The 23,983-nt window shown below is 51.9% G+C and overlaps 1 long non-coding RNA gene across 1 annotated transcript; it reads right to left on the reverse strand.

Moving 5' to 3' along the window:
- Positions 1–386: 386 nt before the first annotated feature.
- On the reverse strand, positions 387–20,389 carry LOC120851975. Its single transcript, XR_005718447.1, has 2 exons — positions 19,323–20,389; positions 387–537 (listed from the first exon to the last, which is right to left on the reverse strand). It is a non-coding gene; the product is annotated as an uncharacterized LOC120851975 (long non-coding RNA).
- Between the last annotated feature and the right edge of the window lie 3,594 nt (positions 20,390–23,983).

Here is a 23,983-nt window from a genome sequence, read left to right on the forward strand (position 1 = left end):
ACACCTGTAACTTATATAATATTGTACATTGACCACGTCATTGCTGTTTAACAGCAAAGTCATGTCAAACCCTTTCGTGACCTGATGGACTGTATCCCACCAAGCTCCTCCAGCCATGGGATTCATCAGGCAAAAATACTGGAGTGGCTTGCCATTTCCTTCTGCAGGCGATCTTCCCGACCCAGGGATTGAACCCACGTCTCCTGCACTGGCAGGCGGATCCTTTACCACCGAGCCACCAGGGACGCCCACATCGACTATGCTTCAATTAAAAAAAAAAAAAATTAAAAGGAAAAGAAAAGGGCCAGGCTGGGGAACTGTGTGAGATAAAGGGGTCCATGAAAACTTCTCAGGGGTGAAACTTTAAAGAACAGGACTGTCCAATGTCTGTTTGAAGTTTTTATTGTCGCACTTGAAACCTTTCCTCTGACTTCCTGAAACCTCCCTTTGCCTGCCTTCCACACAAATACCTCTGCGGTGGGTTTCTGGTGGAAATAGCAGAAGGCGACGGCCACATTCCACGTCTCAGTCAGGGCGCTGTGAAAACAAAACAGCAGACCTGGGTCAGAGGCCCGATCCAGACACTAAACGAATTTAGCAGAAGTCGCTGCTCTGAGGCAGAAGGGAGGGAGAAAACGTAAACCAGAGTGCTCCAAAGCATAGGCGGTATCTTTGCATTCCCACAGGGTGTGGAATATGGCTTTGAACTGATATTTTTTAAATCATAAAAGATGGGGGGGTGCAGCTGATACATGGGTTATGTACAGAGGGCAAACTGAAGCTGAGAGATGCCCCAGTTCCCCACTCGCCTCCCCGTGCCCCAAGCCTTGGGCTGGCTGGGTTTTGAAGATCGACTCCAGTTTACACAGGGCATGGAGAGGGCCAGTGACTTGGGCGAGAAAGGGACCAGGGAGGGACTTGGGTTCCTTGGGTCCGAGTGTCAGAGGCAGAGCATAAGCCCTCTTGTGGGAACGGACACGGATGAACTTAGGGGGAGTGGGCTGGCTTTGCTACCTTCAGTGGGGAGGGTCCCGGGCCTGGCATGTGGCTGTCTGCAGATGGGCCTCAACTGGCTCCTGCTGTAAGCTGAGGAGACAGGGGGGCAGCGAGCCAGGCTGAACTTGGCCAGGGACTCCGGTAAGAGACTCAGACCTGCCTGGTAAACTCTGATGAGGGGAAAGTCTGGAACGCTGGGCTCTGAAGGGGAGGGGGGATGGGGGGCTGTCTCAGAGGCGGCCCTGAGAGTCAGCCAGAGCCGGAGGAGGGGCGCAGGAAGCAGGGAGGTAAACTTGACCCGCTGCCCACCTGGGCAGACTCAAGGCTGTTTGGTTTCCCAGAGCAGCTGAGAGATGCGTCTTGTCAGTTGCCAAAGGGGCCAGAGCCCGGCTCTCAGGCGAGTTCCCGCAGCTTTTCCTCCTTCTCCTGAACATTCCATTGGCTCCTCCGAGGCTCCCTTCCCGTCTTCTCCCATTCTGCTTTCCCTCTGAGGCTGCAGCGTTCCTTCGAAATGATGATGCCCAGATGTCCACCTTCTGAGAGTCCCCAACCTCGTACCCACCCCTGCCCCCACATTGCCACAGATCCCTCAGCCTCAGAGGCCCCGATCCACACTCCCCTCTGCAGCCCTAGGCCTGGGGAGCAAGACTCCCTTCCGCAGCCCTTTCTCTCCTTACCTCCCCTGACCTCCAGGAGAGAGCTAGAACTTGAGGTCAGGTCCCCGACTAGCCCTGTTTACCAGTGGGTGGGCACTGGGGGAATCCGATCCCGCCCATGCCTATGTCTCCTACATTGAAGCTCTCCTCTTCCTGTGCCTGGCTCTCCCTCTGTTGTCTTCCCACCCTGGCTGCAGAGGTGGTTGGCTAAGTGTGGCCTGAGCTCTCTGCTGCTAGCTGCTTCCTCTCTGGAAAGTCATCTCCATGACGCTGCGTCAGGCCTATCCCACCTGGCCCAGCGAAGGTGATGGGATCCTGAGATTCGGCCTCAGCCTTGGAGGAGAGGTCTCCTTGGTCCTTAAACCAACCTGGGTTGGGGGGCGGGCTCGCCATTGATTTGAGGGTGTAACCGGCACGAGCCAATAACACGGTGACCTGCATTTCCTGAGATAGGCCACCCCCAGACCGTGCAGGGAGGGGTGAGTGGAGAGACAAGTGTCCCACTTCCTAGGTCCCGCTGCCTGATCCATTCAATAAAGCCTCATTCCGGCCTGATTTCTAACCATCTTTCCCCTTCAAAGCAGACTCTTTTTTGTGTTCCCCTCATAGACGGTTTATTAAGGACTTTCAGGTCCCTGGGTTACAATTATGGCACAGCTTTATGTTTTCAATAACAGCGACCAGCTGGGCTCTGCAAACCCCTCCACCAGTGGGGAGTTATGCACCTTTGATAGTATTTGGTCCAGTTTCAAACATTCAGACACCTTTTGATTATGAAAGCAATTTTTCTCTCGTTAAGGTCTGGTCATTTCAAAACTTCAGGCTCAAATTTGATCCCAAACTTTCTTCTTCCTCCACAAGGTAAGCTAACCTGGGAGCTCTGGGGGCTGGAGGTGTGAGTGTGGGGTCTGTCACACACACACACACTCATATACACACCCTTCCTCTGGGCTCACCCCCTAGGGTTGGGGTCAGGGGAGCAGAAGCAGGGAAATGGCCATCCCTCTAGCAGCACCTGGCCAGGCTGTGGTTCCCCTCCTGTGAGTCATGGCTGTGGTGTCTGCAGGTCTGGAGGTAGTAAGTGGAGGCCCCCAGGTCCCTCTGACCAGGGACCCAATCCCAGGCCTCTCCCGCGGGCACAATTGGTCCCTCCCAGACAAAGCTACACCTTCCAGTGACCCCTCACCCACATCCCTCTAGTGCCAAGACACCAGCCTCAGGCTAAGAAGGTTCCAGGGAGCCCGTCACCTCCACCGCCTCCCAACCCCCCACATCCTGTGCTTGGCTTGAACCTCTCTGCCCCTCAGGTACCAGAATCCAAAGGATTCTACCCTGGCATTGTGTTGTTGAGTGCCCCTGTGGTGGCCTTGGGGCAGGTGGCAGTCCATGGCTAAGTCCATACCATTTGGGTAAAGATATGTCAGTCTCCCCTTCTTGCAGTCACCCCCAGACTTTACGGTCAATACCTGTGGGCTCCCATTTCTCCACGCTGGGGAAAACCACCAGGCATCTGCTCTCCAGCCTTCTCCCTGCAGGTCCCTGAGTGGGGGACAGAGGCATCTTGTGATTGTTAGTTTCCTCAAAAGGCAAGTTTCTCCAGGCTCTGATGCTCTCAGTGGTAAACCCACCAAACCTGTTGGGCCTCTCTCCCACAGGGGCCCAGAGTCTCAGGGTGATCTCTGGACAAAGATTCCTATCAGGACCTCCCGCTGTGCTGTTCCACCTGCCCACGCTGGGCCAGGACCCCAGAGACCCCGGAGTCATCCTAACCACCTTTCTCTTCTCACTGCCCCGTGACAAACCTCTCCTAGACCGTCAGATCCACCTCTCTGCTCCCTGTTCAGCGTTCAGTTGGGCCCATCTGTTCTCACCTGGACATGCCTCTCTGCCCCAGTTCCTTCCACCGATGGCAGTGACCATCCTGAAACTCCTCAAATGTTAATCTAGTTATATTCCTCCCTCTACCATTCTCTGCTGGTTCCCTAATACTAGGGAATATTCTAGCTCCTGCTCCCACATTCTAGGCCTCTCTCAACTTGAGCTCCAGCTTCCTCTCCAGATAAGTCCACACTTGTTAACCACTGCTGGCTTAATCTAGTACACAGCCTGACCACTGGTCGTGACTAGCCCCTGGCTCTGTGTTGAGGGCTGTGAGGATGAATCAGGAGGAAGGAGAGTGGTGTGATCAATTAGTGATGCCTGCCATGGGCCCCGGCTAGCAGAGCTGCTGGGTTTTTGCCACCCTGTTCTACCCAGGGATCCAACCTGGGTCTCCTGCATCGAAGGCAGATTCTTTACCGTCTGAGCCACCAGGGAAGCCCTAGTTGTTCCAAACTGTCCACCTTTTCCCACCTGGAGGCCGCCCTGGACTCTCCATAGCACACTGCCTCCGTAAACTCTCCACTTGTCCCCACCCTTCCATGACTTCACACGTGCCGTCCCCGCTGCTGAGACTCCCCTCCACTTGTCCTCCATTGTCGAGTAGCCCCTCACTTTTCCATTTTTCTAGACTTAACGGGGGCAACCTTGCATCTTTTTTGCCCAGATTTACACTGTAGCCCACCATACCGATTAGTAGGACCTCTTTACTCTCATAAAGTCCCAGTCTGCACTGTGAGTTATGTACACTCACCCTGATTCTAGCACATATGATGCTAGAGGTGCCTCCTGTCACTTCTAGGGCTGTCTTGCCAGTATCCAGCCCAGTGTCGGGCACAGAGAGGTATCTTAGACTGGAGTGGAATTAAACTGGCAGGAAGAAAGAGAGAAAGCAGCTGGCAAGGTGAGAGGCGGAGAGAGCTGGTGTTGACTGGCATTGGAGTGGGCCCCTGGGACCCGAGTGGACCAGTCAGTTCCCTGCATTACAGGAAGCCGGGGCTTCCCATCAGCCCCTCAGCTCAGGCCCCTCGGGGATGGGCCGAGATACAGAAACTCGAGGTGGGAGACTATAAAAAAACTGACTGAGGGGGCCCAGATCCTGCTAGCCCACCAGTGTCATCAGAAAGTAAGACATCTAAAAGTACAGCTGCAGACAAACAGGAAGTGGGTGCAGCCAGGAGGTGGCGAAGACACAGCTCTTGGTCTGCACTGCCTGCCGCCCTGAGGGTGTCTTGGCGGGGGCACTGGCACCCCAGGATCTTCGCTCTGGTAGTGCCCCCTGCTTGGAAGGTTCCTCCTTCCCTGGACTCTTCCCCCTATGGAACTCCCCTTCTGGAAGTTCTCAGCTTCAAGGACACTTCAAGAAAGCTGTCTCTGATCTGTCACCCCTGCCCTCAATCTGGATAGATTAGTTCTGATCTCTCCTCCACGGCTCTGTCCTTAGATCATTATTTCTGTGATCATCTGCCTAACGCTGACCAAAGCCCCTCATACAACCTGGGTCAGAGGGCTTAAAGTCAGGCGCCTGGGCTCAGATTCCCAGGCATGACCTGGCCCTGCATGCTCTGTGCTTCCTCTGTAAAACCTTGCCTGTAAAATGGAGACAGTTCCAGCAGCCGCCTCTCTGGGTGGTTATGTTGGTAGTGTGCTTTGAAGCACATCACATGTCTAGAACCTTCCGTGACACCTTGTAAATCGCCTTATTATCAGCATTCAGCACTATTACTTGAATCCTAAAGGAAATCAACCGTGGAATATTCATTGGAAGGACTAATGCTGAAGCTCAGTTCAGTTCAGTTCAGTCGCTCAGTCATGTCTGACTCTTTGCGACCCCATGAACTGCAGCACGCCAGGCTTCCCTGTCCATCACCAACTTCCAGAGCTTGCTCAAACTCATGTCCATAGAGTCAGTGATGCCATCCAACCATCTCATTCTCTGTCATCCCCTTCTCCTCCCTTCAATCTTTCCCAGCATCAGGGTCTTTTCTAAGGAGTCAGTTCTTTGCATCAGGTGGCCAGAGTATTGGAGTATTGGAGCTTTAGCAACAGTCCTTCCAATGAATATTCAGGGATGATTTCCTTTAGGATTGACTGGTTGGATCTTCTTGCAGTCCAGGGGACTCTCAAGAGTCTTCTCCAACACCACAGTTCAAAAGCATCAATTCTTCGGCACCCAGTTCTCTTTATAGTTCAACTCTCACATCCATACATGATTACTGGAAAAACCATAGCTTTGACTAGACGGACCTTTGTCAGCAAAGTAATGTCTCTGTTTTTTAATATACTGTTTAGTTTGGTCACAGCTTTTCTTCCAAGGAAGAAGCGTCTTTTAATTTCATGGCTGCAGTCACCATCTGCAGTGATTTTGGAGCCCAAAAAAATAAAGTCTCTCACTGTATCCATTGTTTCCCCATCTATTTGCCATGAAGTGATGGGACCGGCTGCCATGATCTTAGTTTTCTGAATGTTGAGTTTTAAGTCAACCTTTTCACTCTCCTCTTTCACTTTCATCAAGAGGCTCTTTAGTCCCTCTTCACTTTCTGCCATAAGGGTGGTGTCATCTGCATATTTGAAGTTATTGATATTTCTCCTGGCAATCTTGATTCCAGCTTATGCTTCATCCAGCCCACCATTTTGCATGATGTACTCTGCATAGAAGTTAAATAAACAGGGTGACAATATACAGCCTTGATGTACTCCTTTCCCATTTTGAAACCAGTCCATTGTCCCATGTCCAGTTCTAACTGTTGCTTCTTGACCTGCATACAGATTTCTCAAGAGGCAGGTCAGGTGGTCTGGTATTCCAACTCTTGAAGAATTTTCCAAAGTTTGTTGTGATCCGCAGAGTCAAACGCTTTGGCGTAGTCAATAAAACAGAAGTAGATTTTTTTTGGAACTCTGTTGCTTTGCTTTTTTGATGATCCAAAGGATGTTGGCAATTTGATCTCTGGTTCCTCTGCCTTTTCTAAATCCAGCTTGAACATCTGGAAGTTCTTGGTACTATTGGAGCCTTGCTTGGAGAATTTTGAGCATTACTTTGCTAGTGTGAGATGAGTTCAATTGTGTGGTAGTTTGAACATCCTTTAGCATTGCCTTTCTTTGGGCTGGGAATGAAAACTGACCTTTTCCAGTCCTGTGGCCACTGCTGAGTTTTCCAAATTTGAAGGCATATTGAGTGCAGCACTTTCACAGCATCATCTTTTAGGATTTGAAATAGCTCAACTGGAATTTCATCACCTCTACTAGCTTTGTTCCTAGTCCCATTTGACTTTGCATTCCAGGATGTCTGGCTCTAGGTCAGTGATCACTCCACTGTGGTTATCTGGGTCATTAAGATCTTTTTTGTACAGTTCTTCTGTGTATTTTTGCCACCTCTTCTTAGTATCTTCTGCTTCTGTTAGGTCCATACCATTTCTGTCCTTTATTGTGCCCATCTTTGCATGAAATGTTCCCTTTTAATCTCTAATTTTCTTGACGAGATCTCTAGTCTTTCCCATTCTATTGTTTCCTCTATTTCTTTGCATTGATCCCTGGGAAGGTTTTCTTACCTTTCCCTGCTATTCTTTGGAACTCTGCATTCAGATGGGTGTATCTTTCCTTTTCTCCTTTGCCTTAAGCTTCTCTATTTTCTCAGCTATCCTCTATAAGGCCTCTTCAGAAAACCATTTTGCATTTCTTTTCTTGGGGATGGTCTTCATCACTGCCTCCTGTACAATGTCATGAACCTCTGTCCATAGTTCTTCAGGCACTATGTCTATCAGATCTAATCTCCTGAATCTATTTGTCACTTCCACTATATAATTGTAAGGGATTTGATTTAGGTCATATCTGAATGGTCTAGTGGTTTTCCCTACTTTATTCAATTTAAGTCTGAATTTGGCAATAAGGAGCTCATGATCTGAGCCACAGTTAGCTCCTGGTCTTGTTTTTGCTGACTATATAGAGCTTCTTCATATTCGACTGCAAAGAATATAATCAATCTGATTTTGGTATTGCCCATCAGGTGATGTCCATGTGTAGAGTCGTCTCTTGTGTTATTGGAAGAGGGTGTTTGCTATGACCAGTGCATTCTCTTGGCAAATCTCTGTTAGCCTTTGCCCTCCTTCTTTTTGTACTCCAAGACCAAACTTGTTACTCCTGTGAAGAGTCAACTCATTAGAAAAGACCCTGATGCTGGGAAAGCTTGAGGGCAAGAGGAGAAGGGGGTGGCAGAGGATGAGATGGTTAGATAGCATCACTGATTCAGTGGATATGAATTTGAGCAAACTCCCAGAGATAGTGAAGGACAGGGAAGCCTGGAGTGCTGCAGTCCATGGAGTTGCAAAGAGTTGGACACAACTGAGTGACTGAACAACAACATCTATTACTGGAGGGCAGGGCTGAATTGATACTCTTGCCACACCCTGGAGCCCCAGTAAAGACTTTGACTTGTTTATCAAGTGAACACATTTTTTTTAATGTACCACTTGGTTCCAAAAAAAAGACTTAAGGCCATGCGACAACACGTGCTATTGAGAGTTTTGCAAATGTTAGAGCAAGCTTAAAATGTTAGTTATTTTTCCTAGGCAGCCCTGGTCTCTCCGCATGGATAACCATCCCTCCCCACCACGCCTGGTGTGAACTGGCAGGAACCCACTACACTGGGGCTCCCTCCCTCCCAGAGTGCCTGCCTCTGGTCACAAGAAAAGTCTGTGTCCCAGGGCACTGAACTGAAATGTGCCTCGGGTCACTTCCTGCTGCTGGGCCCGGTTCTGCCCTTCAGGCCTTGGCATGAGAAAACCTGCAGGAGATTTGAGCACAGGGGACCTGGCAAATCCTGGATCTAAGTGTAGGGTGTGTGTGTTGGGGGGGTGGAGCGAGGACCTGGGGAGGTGCTCCGGGCTGGCTGGCCATCCCTCTTCAGGCCTCTGAGGGTGAGTTGGACATGTGAGGACGACGGAGCTGTGTTTTAGTTAAACCGTTGCTCTTGCAGGAGTCCCAGGGAGCCTGAATAATTGACAGTGTGGTCAGCAGCTGACCGCTATTTTCAAGCGTGGTGGAAATTGACTGGGTCAACATTTACTGCCCCAGCCCCAGGAGGCCCCGGGGGTCAGAGGTGAGAAACACTGCCGCGTCCTGAGTCCTAACCAAGCAGTGGGACCCGAGTCAGGCAGACCCCTCTCTGTGCTCAGCCCCGTCCCTCGGCCACTCTGCTTCTCTTCTGTGGGGCCAGAATCTGCTCCTCATGGTAGGTAGATGGGGAAAGTGTCCACAATCAGAACACGGATACAGACGATGGGCAGGAGGGGTGGGGTGAAGAGTCCGATTTGGGTCTGAGGGGGTTGCCGCACAGTCTGGAGGAGAAGGGGGTTCTGGAGCTGATGGAGCTGGAGCTCCAGGAGGCTGCACCACCAAGTGGTCCGCAAAGCTACAGGAGCTGATGAGGGCATCCAGGGTGAGTGCAGCACAAGAGGCCTGGAAGGCCACTGACATTTAAGGAATGGGGGTGGGCCTGGGAGAGGAGACCCCAGAGGGACAACGAAGGAGCTACCAAGGAGGAGCAGTGTGGGCCAAGGTCAGAGTGTGGAAAGCTGCTCAGAGGTTAGGGAGGATCAGGACTGAAAGGGATCAGTCTTCCGGATCTGGGGGGCTTATCAGGGCCCCCTGTGAGGGCAGTTGTAGGAGTGTTGCTGGGTGGGTGGGAGGAACCAGGGCCATGAGTGGAGCCGAAGGGTGCCCACCACATGGGTGATACCCAGATGCACAGGGCCATGAGGGGAGCCAAAGGGCACCCAGACATGGGTGATACCCAGTTGCAGCTCTGGCATCATCAGGAAGACAGGATTTAGACCCAGATCAGCCCTATATGTATGTCCTAAGTTTGTATCTGATATTAATTCTTTCTCAGCCTAGTCCCTGCTGTCTTCACTAACCTCTTCCCCCCTACAATCGTCATCCAGAGAACTCCTATTCACTCTTCAAATCCCACTTCTAATATCTCCTCCCACCCCAGGCAGTTCCTGACGTCTGCCCACGTAGAGCTAACCCCTCTCCCCTCTGTGCCTTGGACTTTCTTTCTTCTTTTGCATGTGTGTGGTTGTTCATTCATTCATGGACAGGTGTTGACTGCACACCTACTATGCACCAGGCACTGTGTGGACCCTGGAGGTTCAGTGGGAACAAGACAAATGGTAACAAACTCCATTTCCAACCAGCTGAGGCAAAAACAAAAAAAGTGGGCAGCTCAAGCAGACAATGGATAACCAGATTGCTACTGGGCAGGGCCGCAGCTGGGCCAGGGGTCAGGATGCTGCCAGCTCCCTCCCCTTCCCCCCTACCCCATTTTACGCCTTTCCTCTTTCTGTGTCTTCAGCTTTCAGCTTCCTTTCCTACTCAAATTGCCTTCCCCCACTTTGTGGAAAACAAAACTACTCTTAACTCATGAGTCCCCACCAGGGAGGCTGTAACTGTTCCCCCCAGGTCTAGTTTTAAAAAGACAGCTTCGGAGAAGGAACTGGTTGGCCAGGTTTGGGTCAGGAGTCTTGCTTCCTTAATAAATGAGCTGATACTAGAGAGTGAGTCTTGTGACAGTGACCTCCCTCTAGGGACTGCCTGGCTCTGCAGAGTGGAGAGAGCTCACCCCTGGAAGAAGTAAGGACCTACTTCCAGTAAGAACCATGCAGGGAGGATGGGATGGTCCTCAAACCAGATCCTAAGGCAAAGGAGACCTATGTTGTAGACGAAGGAATACTGGTACCAGCAGCCTGGGGGCTACAGTTCAGAGGGTCCTCACCTTCTTGGTGTTCTGGACCCCTCTGGAATCAAGGGAAGAGTGTGGGCCTCTTCTCAGGATAATGGTTTTAGAAGCACAAATGAAAATACATGGGATTACAAAGAATACCAATTACGCTGATTCTTGAGGAATTTAACTGTTGAAGGAGTGAAAAGGCATTGGAAATTTGCTCTGAAATCTCCTGGAGGGGAGACCTGGGAACTCCGGCCTTTCCCTTGAGGGTGGAGGCTGTTAGACCTGCCTGGGGCCTGGAATGGCCCTGAAGGAAGCTGGTAACCAAGGAGATCCTTGGAGGGAGGGGGTCGGTGACCAGGTACAGCAGTCAGGATTCTTGGCAGCCCCGTCAGTGGAGACTGACTCTGGTTAATGTAAAGGAGGCGTTTGGGAAAGTGGCAGATGGGACATACGATTGATGGGGGACTGGAGAAACAGGTTTGACGGGAACTTGGAGAGTGCCCGCCCAGCCAGGATGCCACGCTGGAGTGTGCCACTTGCCAGCTGGTCGCCACGGCTCCTGCTGGCACCTGGAGATGGTGCCGTTCTGCGGCAGTGGCCTTGAAAGGTCCACCTGACTCTGGGCCTCCGTGCCACTCCGACAATTCCCAGACCCGGGAGGGCGTCCAGACTTTGGGGCCTCCCTGGTGGCTCAGCGGTAAAGAATCCGCCTGCAGTTCAGGAGACCCAGGTTCAGTCCCTGGGTTGGGAAGATCCCCTGGAGAAGGGAATGGCAACTCATTCTAGTACTCTTGCCAGGAGAATCCCATGGACAGAGGACTCTGGCCGGCTACAGTCCATAGCGTTGCACAGAGTTGGACACAACTGAAGCAAGTCAGCAGCAGCAGTCCGTATTCTAGCTACAGAATACATGTCCCGGTCAGTGTCTGCAGTGGCGGGAGTCTGCTCACCATTGGGGACCGTGTGTGTGTGTGTGTGTGTGTGCGTGTGCGTGTGCTTGCACATGTGTGTGTGTACATGAGAACTGAGGTCCTGGAGCTCAGGCCTGGGGTGAGGTGACATGTAGGCTCTCGCCTCCCTGGAAAAGGAGACACTGTTGGCCCAGAGAACAGGGCCTTTCAGGAAATGAACCCCTTTTCCCCATTCCTTCTCTGCAACCCTTTAGAGACAAGGGCTGCTGACTCCTCCTGGAATGAGTTAGCCAGGGCCCTGGGAGTCTCAGACTGATCATGGGTGGGGATGGGCTCTCAAGAGAGAAGTCACAGGCATCCAGTGATCAATGGATAGGGCTCAAAAAGATGAGATCTTGGGGCTAACCCAAGTCCAGTGGTTAAGACTCTGAGTTCCCAATGCAGGGGTCCTGGGATTGATCCCTGGTCAGAGAACTAGATCCCACATACTGCAACTGAGGATTGAAGATCCTGCATGCCCCAACTAAGACCTGGTGCAGCCAAATAAATAATAACAAAAAAGATGAACTCTCACCCAGAACCTCAAACTGGGGGCATGGGTGACCTGTACCTCCGTTTCAGTACTCTCTGCCCACGCAGCTTTCAGCCTAGACCAGGCCAGCTGTTCACCCCTGTCTCTTCTTCCTCCGAGGCACACAGCCAGGCTACACTTCCCGACATTTCTTGCAGTTAAGTACTGAAGGTGACCTTGGATCAACTGATGCAACACGGACAGAAGTGGCCTGATCCACTTCTAGGCCCATGTTGTTGTTTAGTCGCTAGATTGTATCCAACACTTTTGTGACCCCATAGACTGTAGCCTGCCTGACATTGTCCTCTGTCCATGGGATTTCCCAGGCAAGAATACTGGAGTGGGCTGCCATTTCCTTCTCCAGGGGATCTTCTTGACTTAGGGATCAAACCCACATCTCCTGCACTGTCAGGCAGATTCTTTATCACTGAGCCACCTGGGAAGCCCAGAAGTTTTTATAAAAACCCATAAAACCGTGCAAGTCTCCAAATTCTTCTCCCAGTTAGCCAAAAGCAGATGATTCTGAGGCTCTCTAGGAGGGTGAAGCCACAAGGAGGAGGGAGCCTGGGTCCCTGAATCACCACGTGGAAGGCCCATCCGCCCATCACCCACCACAACATCTGCCCCATGAGCTGGAAAGAGAGCTCCTCTGTGCCATGGAGACCAGGGCACAGCTCTGCAGTAGTGGAACTTCACTGACACACTCAGAAGATGACCGCTGAGCCAAGCTGCTCCCCAGTCATGAATGAAGCACTGGCCTGTTCTGGGCCTCAGATTCCTCGACTACCAACAAAGACCTACTGTGCAGCCCAGGGAATTCTACCCAATAAATATTCTGTAATAAACTATATGGGAAACGAATCTGAAAAAGAATGAACGTATATATATGTATAACTGAGTCACTTCTGCTGTATACCCAAGACAAACACAGCACTGTAAATCAACTCTACGCCAATTAGCAAAGTCACACACACACAAACATTCCTTGACTAGATGAGAGCCTGGGCCAGGTAATCTCTAGGGAGGGACCTTTCCTTCTGGGGCAAGGCAGAATTTTAGCTGCACCGTTGCAGGCACACACGCACACACATACACACCTGCACTGTAAGCAGGCCCAGGAATGGGTTTGTGACCGTATTTTTCTCAAGACCCAAATAAGGATAGCATCCTGGAACCTTGTTTCTAACAGACATAAATGTAACGAAACACAAGCTGTAGAGCAGTAAAATGCGAGGACCAATTCCAGTGATAAAATGCGCTGCTTATCTGTATTTTTATACGTTCCAGGGTCATAAAAAGAACTACATTCTCATCAGATGGTGTCCACGCACAGACAGCGCTGCAGGGAAAGAGGAAGTGGCAGCTTTTGTTCTTATAACCTTGTGATCCTGCGGGACTAAACAGCCATCCTTGTTGGCGGGTTTCTCTGACTCCTCCAGGGCTGGGGGAGGGGGTGGGGTGGGGGGGTTGCAGCAGAAAGGGGACAACAGCAGATACTGTGGAAGATGGCTTCTCCCCTGGCTCCTCCTGCTTCTCCCCTTTCTTACAGGGAGAACTGTACCAGTGAGGCTGCGGTCTTGCACTGGTACTTCGTCACAAAGGTCCTTGATGCCAACAATGGCTCACACTTATCTACCAGGCTCTGCTTTATGTGTACATAGTACAAACTCATTCCAACCTTCTGATATACTTTCGGCAGGGGGCATTACAGATAGGAACCCTGGGGTGCAGAGAAGTTGCGAGCTTGTCCAAGGTCACACAGCCAGCCAGTAAACAAGTTGATGTCTCACCCAGCCAGCTCTGGCTCCACGGCCGCCTCTCTAGGTTGGGAGAAAGATGCTGATCCTTATTACAAAAGCCACCAGAAGCAGAGGAAAGGAGAATGAAAGTGAACAGAGACTCGCTGCTGGGTGGTGGCCCCCACGGGACATCTGGCAACGTCTGGAGACATTCTTGGTTGTCACGAGTGGGAGGATGGATTACTTTCCTCTATCCATCCAGAGGATAGAGGTCATGGCTGCTAAACATCCTGCAAGGCCCCAGACTGCCCCCATCTCCAACAAAGAATTATCCGGCCCCCAAATGTCAATAGCAGCTAGGTTGAGAAAACCTGCTCTGAGGTCAGGCAGGCCTGTCACCTCTGCTGTCTCCTAGCTGTGCAGCCTGGGGCAACTGGCTCACCCTCTCTGAGCTTCATTGTCTTTAGGAGAACGCTGGGTAGGGTATTAGTGAGGCAAAGCCTGATGCATAGGAAGTGCTCAACAGATGCCGACTCTTGTTGTCTCCACCTTAGCCTTCCCTGCCCTTCCCCATCCTCACCCGCCCCAGGCCCTGTCACGTTTCTTGACCAAGAACCAGAACTGGCCCTCCCCAGTGAGCCTGGGAGACTTAAGGAGTTTATATTCCCCTGCTCAATCCTGGATGTGCCGCCGTCTTCAGTGCCTCTAATTACTTATTTAAAGGCTATCGATTCCTTGGCTGCTGCTCGGAGGCCTCGCGGAATTGCCTGTCTCACAAAGAGCAGAAGCGCCTCGGCCTCACGGCTGCAGCCCCAGCCTAACATAACCAGGCAGGGGGTTATTTGCGCTGGGGATGTTCGTGAAATATTCATGTACTGATTTAAATACCGAGGATGTCAGAGCTGGAAAGAGCCAGAGAGATTGTATCAGCAAGTGCGCCCTGGTCCAGTAGGGGATGCGGTTGGGTTTGGTGGGGAGGAAGGCCAGCACATGAGGATTCAAGACAGATACCCTGGCCTCGGGTTCACTGTGTGACCTTGGGTAGGTCACTTGCCCATCCTGGGGCTTTGATTCCTCAACTGTCATGAGAAAAAGGGGATGGTGAGGCTTAAATGAAGTGGCTATATAAGAATAAACATAGCACATAGTTGGCCTGAAAGATTTAACTGTGTTTAAAGTCAGCAAGCTTTATAGCTGGTTCACTTTGCTGTGCAGTAGAAGCTAACACAACAGTGTAAAGCAACTACACTCCAACAAAAATTAATAAAAAATAAGTAAAAAGAGGAAAAGTCAGCGAGCCTGTCTGAGCCTTAATTTCCTCCTCCAGAAATTTCCTGGGGCTCCCCAGGTGTCACTAGTGGTAATAAGCCCACTTGCCAGTGCAGGAGATGTAGAGACATGGATTGAACCCCTGGGCCACAAAGATCCCCCGGAGGAGGGCATGGCAACCCACTCTAGTATTCTTGCCTGGAGAATCCCACGGACGGAGGAGCCTGGTGGACTATAGTCCAAAGTGTTGCAGAGAGTCAGAGATGACTGAAGCAACTTAGCACACACAGAGAAGTTTCCTAGGGTTGTTAAAGATAAATGAGGTGACAGATGTGATTACCTTATACTAGGCAGAGACAAAAGGCTGGCTGATAAATGTCAAGTGCGTTTCACTAACATGTATCAGTGCCCAGGTGCTGTGCTAAGTCCCAGGTACTGTGCTAAGGGCTTAACAGACACCAGCTCTCAGAATCTCCCAGCAGCTACGGTGGAAGGTATTGTTGTCTGAGTTCCACTGTCCTGCTGATAAACTGACCGCTGGGGGTGGGGGCAGCAGAGTCCTGATTTGTAACGTTTGCCAATTTCCCTGATGTAAACAGTCCCACCAGTGTGACGGGCCGGTGTGATGTCACTGAACAGAGCTGCGATAAGATGTACACACCACTGGATCCCTGATTACAGATGAGGAAACTGAGGCTCAGAGAGGTTGAGAGATTTGGCCAGGGTCACACACCATGATGGGTCAGAACCAGGACAAGGCCGCACATCCTTTCTCACAGTCCAGTGCTCCTCTCAATTAATAAAAAATAAGTAAAAAGTAAAAATACTTAGGGCAGTGTGGGGGCCACCTTGTCCTCCCCTCCCATCCCAAAGCTAGTTCAGGAAGCCAAGAGAACCACCGTTTGTGGAGTACTGGCTCCAAGCTGGGCCCTGTGCCAGGTAATTAGAGATGACACCTTCTTACCTGTTGATCTCAACAGCACGTGAGGAATTCTGATTGCCAATTAACGGAGGAGGGAAACAGGCCTAGATGGGTGCAGTGACTTGCCCAAGGCTGCAGAACAGGAATGAAGTAGAACTGGGAATTCGAACCCAGGCCTCCAACAACTCTGAAGCCCATGTAACTTCCTCTGCACCACCCTGGACTCCAGCCCCCAGACTGCCTGATTCATGGAGGGATCCTTGTGGAAACCCCACTGGCACTCAGACCCATTTGCTCTCCAAATTCACCCTCTTTCTCTGTCTCAATGATGTCTATTTGAATCAACTAGGATTTAAATCAGTCATTAGGCCCCACTGACGTCAGATCACGTCTCAGCGGAAGAGGAGCAAGGACCAAGTGGCTCTGGTGTTAAATGCTTTCCAGGGGATTCTCAAGTGCAGCGGGTCCTGGGAGTTACAGTCCTGTTATCCCGTCATCCCTGGTGCCCCTGGGAAGAGGCAGTGGCGAATGGGGACGCGTCAGACCCTAAAGGAGGACCCCAAGTGCCAACACTCCTATGGCCCTCGAGGATACCAAGGATGTGTTGGTGGGGGATTGTTTCTGCATCTTAAAGGGACACACACCAGCTTCAGCCTCTTCCTGAATGAGTTCCCTTGTCATAGAACTGGCCTCCATGGACTGTGGGCACTGGACAAGCACACAGGGCAGCTTTTCTCCCCCCCCGACTCAGTAGCCCACCACTCATTCATTCAGTCACTCACTCAGCACACGTTTTCAGGGCCAGACACGGGACTGAGGGCGGGGGCACGGCAGTGACCGAAGAGTGCGTATGGACCAGTGCGTGCAACCGGGCGAGACCTGCATCCACAGTTGCTGGGGATTTTCTGGCTTTGCTCAGAAACATGAATCGTACTACAGAAGTCCACTCCAGTACTCTTGCCTGGAGAATCCCACGGGCAGAGGAGCTTGGCAGGCTACCATTCGTGGGATCGCAGAGTTGGACACGACTGAGTGACAAGATGGCTGGATGGCATCACCGACTCGATGGACGTGAGTCTGAGTGAACTCCGGGAGTTGGGGATGGACAGGGAGGCCTGGCGTGCTGCAATTCACGCGGTCTCAAAGTCGGACACGACTGAACTGACTGACGGATTGACTAACACTATTAGAGGGGGCAGGAGGGCCATGCTGATGTCTTGCTTCTGAAGAGGAAGGAGAGGAAGAGAGGAAGGTGGGGCAGGCAGGAGAGAGGCTGGGTTGAGCTCAGGGGCAGGGAGATCAGAGCCAGGCAGCTGAGGAAGCGGGGTTCCCACAAGTCAGGGCCTCAGGGCAAGGTCAGCAGGCATATCCCCGGTCACCCCCAGGGAAATCGTTAAAGGGTGTCGGGTCCATTGCCTTTGCGATAGGAAAAGGGAAAGAGACGAGGCAGGATCACAAAGAAGATAGGGCTGACTCCTGCCGAACTCCTCCCGTTTGGCTGAGTCAGCGATGCCGAGAGGCCTCCCTGGACTCAGAACAGAATGGCAGGAATCTGCAGATATGCTAGGGTTTCTCTGAACAGGGACAGGGGAAATGAACTGCTGTTTTTCTCCCGGGTTCTAGCTGCTGTCTTTACCCACTCCCACCCTGCGTCCTGTCCATGTCTCTGAAAGGCCACTTGTCTCAGACTTCACAGCACTCGACAGTCTAGAAAGCCCTTGCAAAGAGCTCTATGGCCCCTAAAGTGGTTTATGATGCTGAAGTGCTTTTCGGATTATAAAAAGCTAATCCACAACTGCCTCCTTAATGCGGCAACATTTACAAAACGCTTTGCAAGTCACAACGTGTTTTATAATTTGTGCCGTCCTCTGCAGTCCAAAAATGCTTGCCTCTCCAGAGGGAACTTTCTAGTTTGCAAACGCTGGTCACACCCCTCACCGCATCTGAACTGCAAAATTAGCTCCATGGTGAAGGCTAATAATATCTATTCCTTGTACAGCACTTAGAGTGTGCCCGGCAGCTGTGAGAGAGGTTTGTGTGTGTTAATAGGCTTCGTGGGCACAACAACCTGGCAAAGCTGGTATTTTTATCATCCAAGTTTACAAATGAGGATGCTGAGGGCAGTGAGGTAAAGTGCTTCGCCCAAGGTCACAGCATAGCAGAGCCTGCATTTGAGGCACTGAAGTTTGATGGGATGAAGGCAGGTTTTGCACCCATTTTTCAGACGAGGAAAACAAAGGCCCAGCTCTGCCCTGCTCACTGTGTCTCAACACATCTTTTGGCTTCCCTTTTCCTTCTCTGCTGAATCAAGGGATAAGCCTGCCTTGGTCTGGTCTCTTCCTAGCTCTGAACACATGTGGACACAGCAGTGATAGTGACAACAGGGGAGGGCCAGGCCTGAGGACCCACGCGGGCCCTGCTCCCTGTGTGGCCACCGTGTGGCAGGAGCCCGGCCTCGGTCTCTCCCTCTAGGGTTCCGCTCTGCTCTGAACAGAACCCAGAGACCTCCTGCCTCACAGATAGGAGGGAGGGCAGAGAGAGGAGTGTGAGGCCCAGGGATCTTCTCTGGGGGTCTGACTCTAGGAAGGGAGCTGCAGAGAAGAGAGCAGGCTCCCCTGGAGAAACTTTACTGAGAGCCTGGGGGAGAAAAAAAATCACACAGTCCAATCCCAACCCATTGTACAGATGGGAAAACTAAGGGCCAACAGGTGAGAGACTCATTTGTGGTCATGCAGTGCACAGGATGCAGAGGAGGGACTAGAATTTATTTCTATACTCTTCCACGGCCCAGTGGCACCCCACTCCAGTGTTCTTACCTGGGAAATTCCATGGACAGAGAGCCTGGTAGGCTACACTCCATGGGGTCGCAAAGAGTCGGACACGACTGAGCGACTTCACTTCACTTCCACAGCCCAAGAGGGCAACTGGCTTTTGATCTAACAAGGTCTCAGACATTTGTTCATTCATTCATTCAGCTAGTCAGTCAGCTAGTCAATCGACAAACGTTCTCCGTCTCCATTACATGCCAGACCCTGGAAACAACAGTGGTGGGTACAGTCATGGCCCCGATTCTCACGGAGTTTACAGTCTAGAGCCGAGCTATTCAACACAGCAGCAACATGTGTTCTATTATGCACTTGAAATGCAGCCTGTCCAAACTGTAAGTGTAAAATACACACTGGATTTTGAAGATCTAGTAGGAAAAAAAAAGTTCTAAAAAAATCTCAGTTGTTATATTGATTACATGTAGAAATATTTGAAATCTATTGGGTGAAATGGGCTTCCTGGTGGCTCAGATGGTAACGAATCTGCCTCCAATGCAGGAGACCCAGGTTCAATCCCTGGGTTGGGAAGATCTTCTAAAGGAGGGAAGGGCAACTTACTCCAGTATCCTTGCCTAGAAAATCCCACAGACAGAGGAGCCTGGCGGGCTACGGTCCCTGGGGTTGCAAACAGTCAGACACAACTGAGAAACTCACACACACTGGGTGAAATAAAACATTAAAATTAACTTCAGCTGCTTCTTTTATTTTTTTAAGTAGCTACTAGAAAATTAAAAATTACTCAAGTGGCTTGTATTATGTTCCTCTTGTGCAGCACTGGTCTATAGGGAAAGTCTGAAAAGGAACAAATAACCCCATTGGCAGGCTTACCTTTACGCTGACACCAGCCAGAGGTGCAGACAGGCTCCGACACCTCGTGGAAAGCTGATCCAAGACACAACAAAGGTCCAAGAGTCGGAGCCAACTTATCTCCAGTTCTTCTCGGCTCTTCTCCTCCTGAAGGCCCCAGGAGTCCCTTTTGTCTTTCTTCTTCCTTCGTTTTCTTTCCTTCTCCTCCTCCCAGAATCCAAGGCCAGCTCCCCTTCAATCCTGTTTCACACCACCACCCGCAGGCTCTCTAGCAGCTGCAAGGCCGGCAGAGAGGCGCATGTGCGGCAGGCCCTGACTGCCCCCCTCCCGGCCCTCACAGCTGCAGCCCATCACCAGTAGTGACTCACCTGATCACAAGTGAGCTTTGGGCCGCGCAGGGAGACCACAGGAGGATCTGACCATGGGGGAGGCTGGGAGGAGGCAGCATTTGAGCTGAGGCCTGGCTGCAGGCAGATGTGACTTCAGGGGACAGGAGGTGACAAGACCGGCTGTGCTGGGCTCTCAAGGGGTCCTGAGAGCAGGCCAGAGTTGCCTGGCTGGGACTCAGAAATCCAGGGCCGTGGCAGGAGGTGGGCTCTGGGAGTGGGCAGAGGCCACATCACAGGGCCGTGACAGCCTTGAATTAGGTCATCTGGAGGGCACTGGGGAGCCCTGGAAGGTGTGTAAGCAGAGTTGTTCCCGGAAGCCTGATGCTTTCCCTGCCCCTGGGCGAGGATCTCAGGAGGCAGAGCCTGAAGCTGGCTCTCTTCTTCAGAAAGCTGGCCCTGCTGGAATGCTAGCTCTACTGCTTCCCAAGGTCCCCTGATGTGTGACCTTGACCAGACTGACTTCTCTGTCCTTTGGCTCCCAGGGGAGCCGGGAGGACAGCGGTGATTCTCTGGGAGCGTTTTTGCAAAGATCCAGAGATGTGCTGCCTGCGAGGCGCTTGGCACAGAGTAGGTCCACACATGGCTGTCCCCTTTCGCGTCCCCGAGTTCCCGTCCCACCTGCCACATCCGTGCGCCCGCGCCTCAGGCAGCAGGAAGCAGGATGGGGACTGTCTCCGAGCCCGTCAGAGTATTTATAGCTGTGTTCTGTCAGCTCGTTGTTGTTTTTCGGTTGCATATATATTTTTACATTCTCCTCCGTCACACATGGCTTCTCAGTGGCTGAGAAACAGTGGAGGTGGGTGGATGCAGAGGGTGGAGGTGGAGGAGGTGGAGCCAGACGGCCTGGGCACCTGGGGACCAGCCGAGGTCAGTGCTCTCCAGCTCAGCAACCATCACTGGGTCCCCGGCACCCTCCCCCTTCCTGTAGGGCCCCCAGGCCTCAGGGCATTTCTCTCCCTTTGGCCTCCCTGCTCCGCCCCCGCCCCCCCTCCCCCCCAGCGACCTGCTTCCCTGGACATGCACAAAGCAGGAGAAAGCACGCTGGACTTGGCCCTGCCACTCACCAGCTGTGCCACTGGGAGCAAGTGCCTGTCCCTCTCTGAGACAAATTTCCTGTCCTGTGAAAGCGCAGCAGTGATTCCAGCCTCTGGAGCTGCTGTGAGGACTGAAGGCAAACCTGAACGCACAGTAGATGTTACTGACTGCGCTCCAGTCTTGTGCCCCCAGGCCTTTGCTTGGGCTGTTCCCCCGACCCCAGTCCCCCTCCCTGGCCAGGAATTCTCTCCTCCTTCCGACCCACACCTCCACTTGGAGAAGTCCTTCAGGGTCCACCTTTTCCAGTCCTCTTCCAGGAGCCCCGCAGAGCAGCCCATTCTCCCTTGGAGAAACTCTGAGAGTTCTTTGGCCCAGTATTCTTTCTCCTCTGAAGATAGTTTACACACTCCTTGCTTATAAAAACAGCCTGTACCCTCCAGTGCAATACTTTCTCATGGTCCCGTCCTGTCTTTGCACCGTCCCCCGGGGATTGGGCACCGCGTCACCATGCTGCCGATAAGGAAGTGGGTTCAGGAAGGAAAGTGAGTCATCCAAGATCTCCTCCAATCAGGACTTCCCAACTCAGGGCCTCACAGTCATTGCCATGAGCAGTCATGGGCATCTGCTCCTGCCCTGTGCCAGGCAGGTGCCCTCAGAATAAAGGTTGGTCCAAACAGCCCCTTTTGTATGGGACTTGGGGCTCTTCTCCCAATCTAGGAGCCCATCAAGGCCAACTTTCTGACCTCTGAGCTTCTTTCCCCACAACCAGGGACCCCACCTGCCAGGCCTTACCTCCCGCTCTGAAGTGGGGTGGGTGGTGGTGGGGAATGAGAGCACCATTGCTGGGCAACAGCCTGGAAAGGATTCAAACCTTTCTGAGAGGGGAAGGGGCCTTTTCCTGGGAGCCAGAGGTGGAACAGTGATGATGGCCTCCACCTCTCCACTTTGCAAGACCAACCTCTCAGCTTTGCTGCTGTTTCTCTCCTTCAAAACCTCCTTACTTGGGACTTCCCTGGTGGTCCAGTGGCTAAGACTCGGAGCTCCCAATGCAGGGGGCCTGACCATCCCTGGTCAGGGAACTATTAATAGATCTCACATGCCGCAAAAAAAATAATAAATAAACTTCACAAACTTACTCACCTTTTCTCTCCTGCATTCACCCATCCTAACTCAATCATTTATTCATCACTTACTTACTTAATTTATGCACTTGCTTACTGCCTGGTGAATCACGGCCTCCCTATTTACCAGCTGTGTCTCAGTTTCCCTATCTGTGAAATGGGGGTAATAACAATACCCACCTCAAAGGACTGTGGTGACATAGCGCCTGGTGTCTAGCAGGCACTTAACAAGTATCTTCTCTCAGGGTGATTTTTCATTCACAGTATTTTCCAAGCACCAATTCTGTGCCTCGGGTCACATGGTGACCAAGGTAAAGAAGCTCTCAGTTTAGAGGCAGAGGCAGACAAGACCAAGGGGGACGCCCACGTGGCCTTGCCCATCCTGTGTCTGGATTTCCTGCCTTAGTTCCCTGGGTACATCAGGGGAGTGGGAAGAGCACAGGCCGACCCTTTATTTGCTAACTCTGTGCTCTTGGGTGACGGATTGAACCCCTTCTGACTTATTTTTTTTTCTTTAATTAATTTTAATTTTTTGGCTGTGCCGCAAGGCATGTGGGATCTTAGTTCCCCCATATTAGAAGCACCGAATCTTAACCACTGAATAGCCAGGGGATTCCCCGTGACCTCAGTTTTTCTATCTGTAAAGAGACCCAGCAGTAAGAATCTGGGGAGGAGGAAATGAGCTCATGTGTGACCCTCCTGGGGCTCACAGCAGTCCGCTTCCAACAACGGCAGCAAGTACTGTTTCTGGTGTCTGGTGGGACTCGAGGTTCCCCAGGGTGCTGTGGAATCCCTGGGGGCTGAGACCCAGTTTCTTCCCCTTTCCTCCTCTTGCTCCCCAATCCTGGGTCCACCTACTGTTTCTCACCTTCACTCGGATGTTCATGCAGTTCCTTCCTCCTGAAATATCCTCTCTCCTGTCTCCTAGAGCTCTGACTGCAGTTCTTCGAGGCTTCCGGCCCCATGTAGCATGGCTTGCAAAGCAAATCTGGGGGAAGACCCACACCCTCCATTCACCTACAGACTTACTTCCTGCTGCAGCCACGCCTCCAGGAGCCCATCTACTGGAGGGGCCAGTTGGGCTGGCTGCAGCCTCACCAAACTAGCTGGCGGTTGGGGGGTTGGGGCATTATCGAGCTCCTGTGCCCTGAGGCTCAGCCCATAGGGCAGGTCTCCTGCCCACCAGCTCCCCAAGGCCCAGAGAACACTCCCAAGAGAGACAGTCCCGTTACACCCACTCACAGCATCCTGGATTGCTTCTTCCCAGAGCTAAGCACAATGGTGGTGCATTTGTTTTTTGGCAGGTGTGTTTGTTTAATACGTGGCTCCTTTGCTAGCCTGTACACGCCACCATGGGTGGGCCCTGCCCACCCTGTCCCAGCACCCAGGCCACACCTGGTACATAGAGGATACTCACTGCACAGCTGTGGATGGATAGATGGATGTGTAGATGGTTAGGTGGATACACGGATGCGTGGATGGATGGGTGGATAGACAGATGGAAGGACCAACAGTGTGAGCAGATAGGGGAAGCGGCTGGCTTAGCCACTTAGTCCATTCGTGCTGCCAGAACAGAATATCACAGGCTGGGGGAGGGGGTGGGGTGGCTTTAACAAAAGCCCCTTTTCTCACAGTTCTGGAGGTTGAAAAGTCCAGGATCAAGGTGCTGCCAGATTCAGTGTCTGATAAGAGCCCACTTCCTGGTTCGGTCATCTTTTTTGCTATAACCTCACAAGGTGGATGGTATCATCAACATGAGCTTGAGCAAACTCCGGGAGATGGTGAAGGACAGGGAAGCCTGGTGTGCTGCAGTCCATGGGGTCACAGAGGGTCGGACACGACTTTGCAACTGAACAATACAAGGTAGAAGAGACAAGGGAGGGGTCTCCCGGGGCCTCTTTTACAAGGGCAGTATCCGATTCTCGAGGGCTTTATGTTGTAAGACCTCATCACCTCCCAAAGGCCCCACCTTTGAATACCCTCACACTGGGGGGTTAGGTTTCAGCACATCAATTTTGGGGGACCCAAACATTCTGTTAGCTATGGCCTTTGCTCTTCCATACAGATGAACAGAGGATAGGAGAACAAGTGTCAGGAATTCTCAAGGTGAATCTCAGCTCTGCAGGTCTGGGCAAGC

The sequence above is a fragment of the Oryx dammah genome, unplaced genomic scaffold, assembly GCF_014754425.2.
Source record: "Oryx dammah isolate SB20612 unplaced genomic scaffold, SCBI_Odam_1.1 HiC_scaffold_25, whole genome shotgun sequence".
Taxonomy (NCBI): Eukaryota; Metazoa; Chordata; class Mammalia; order Artiodactyla; family Bovidae; genus Oryx; species Oryx dammah.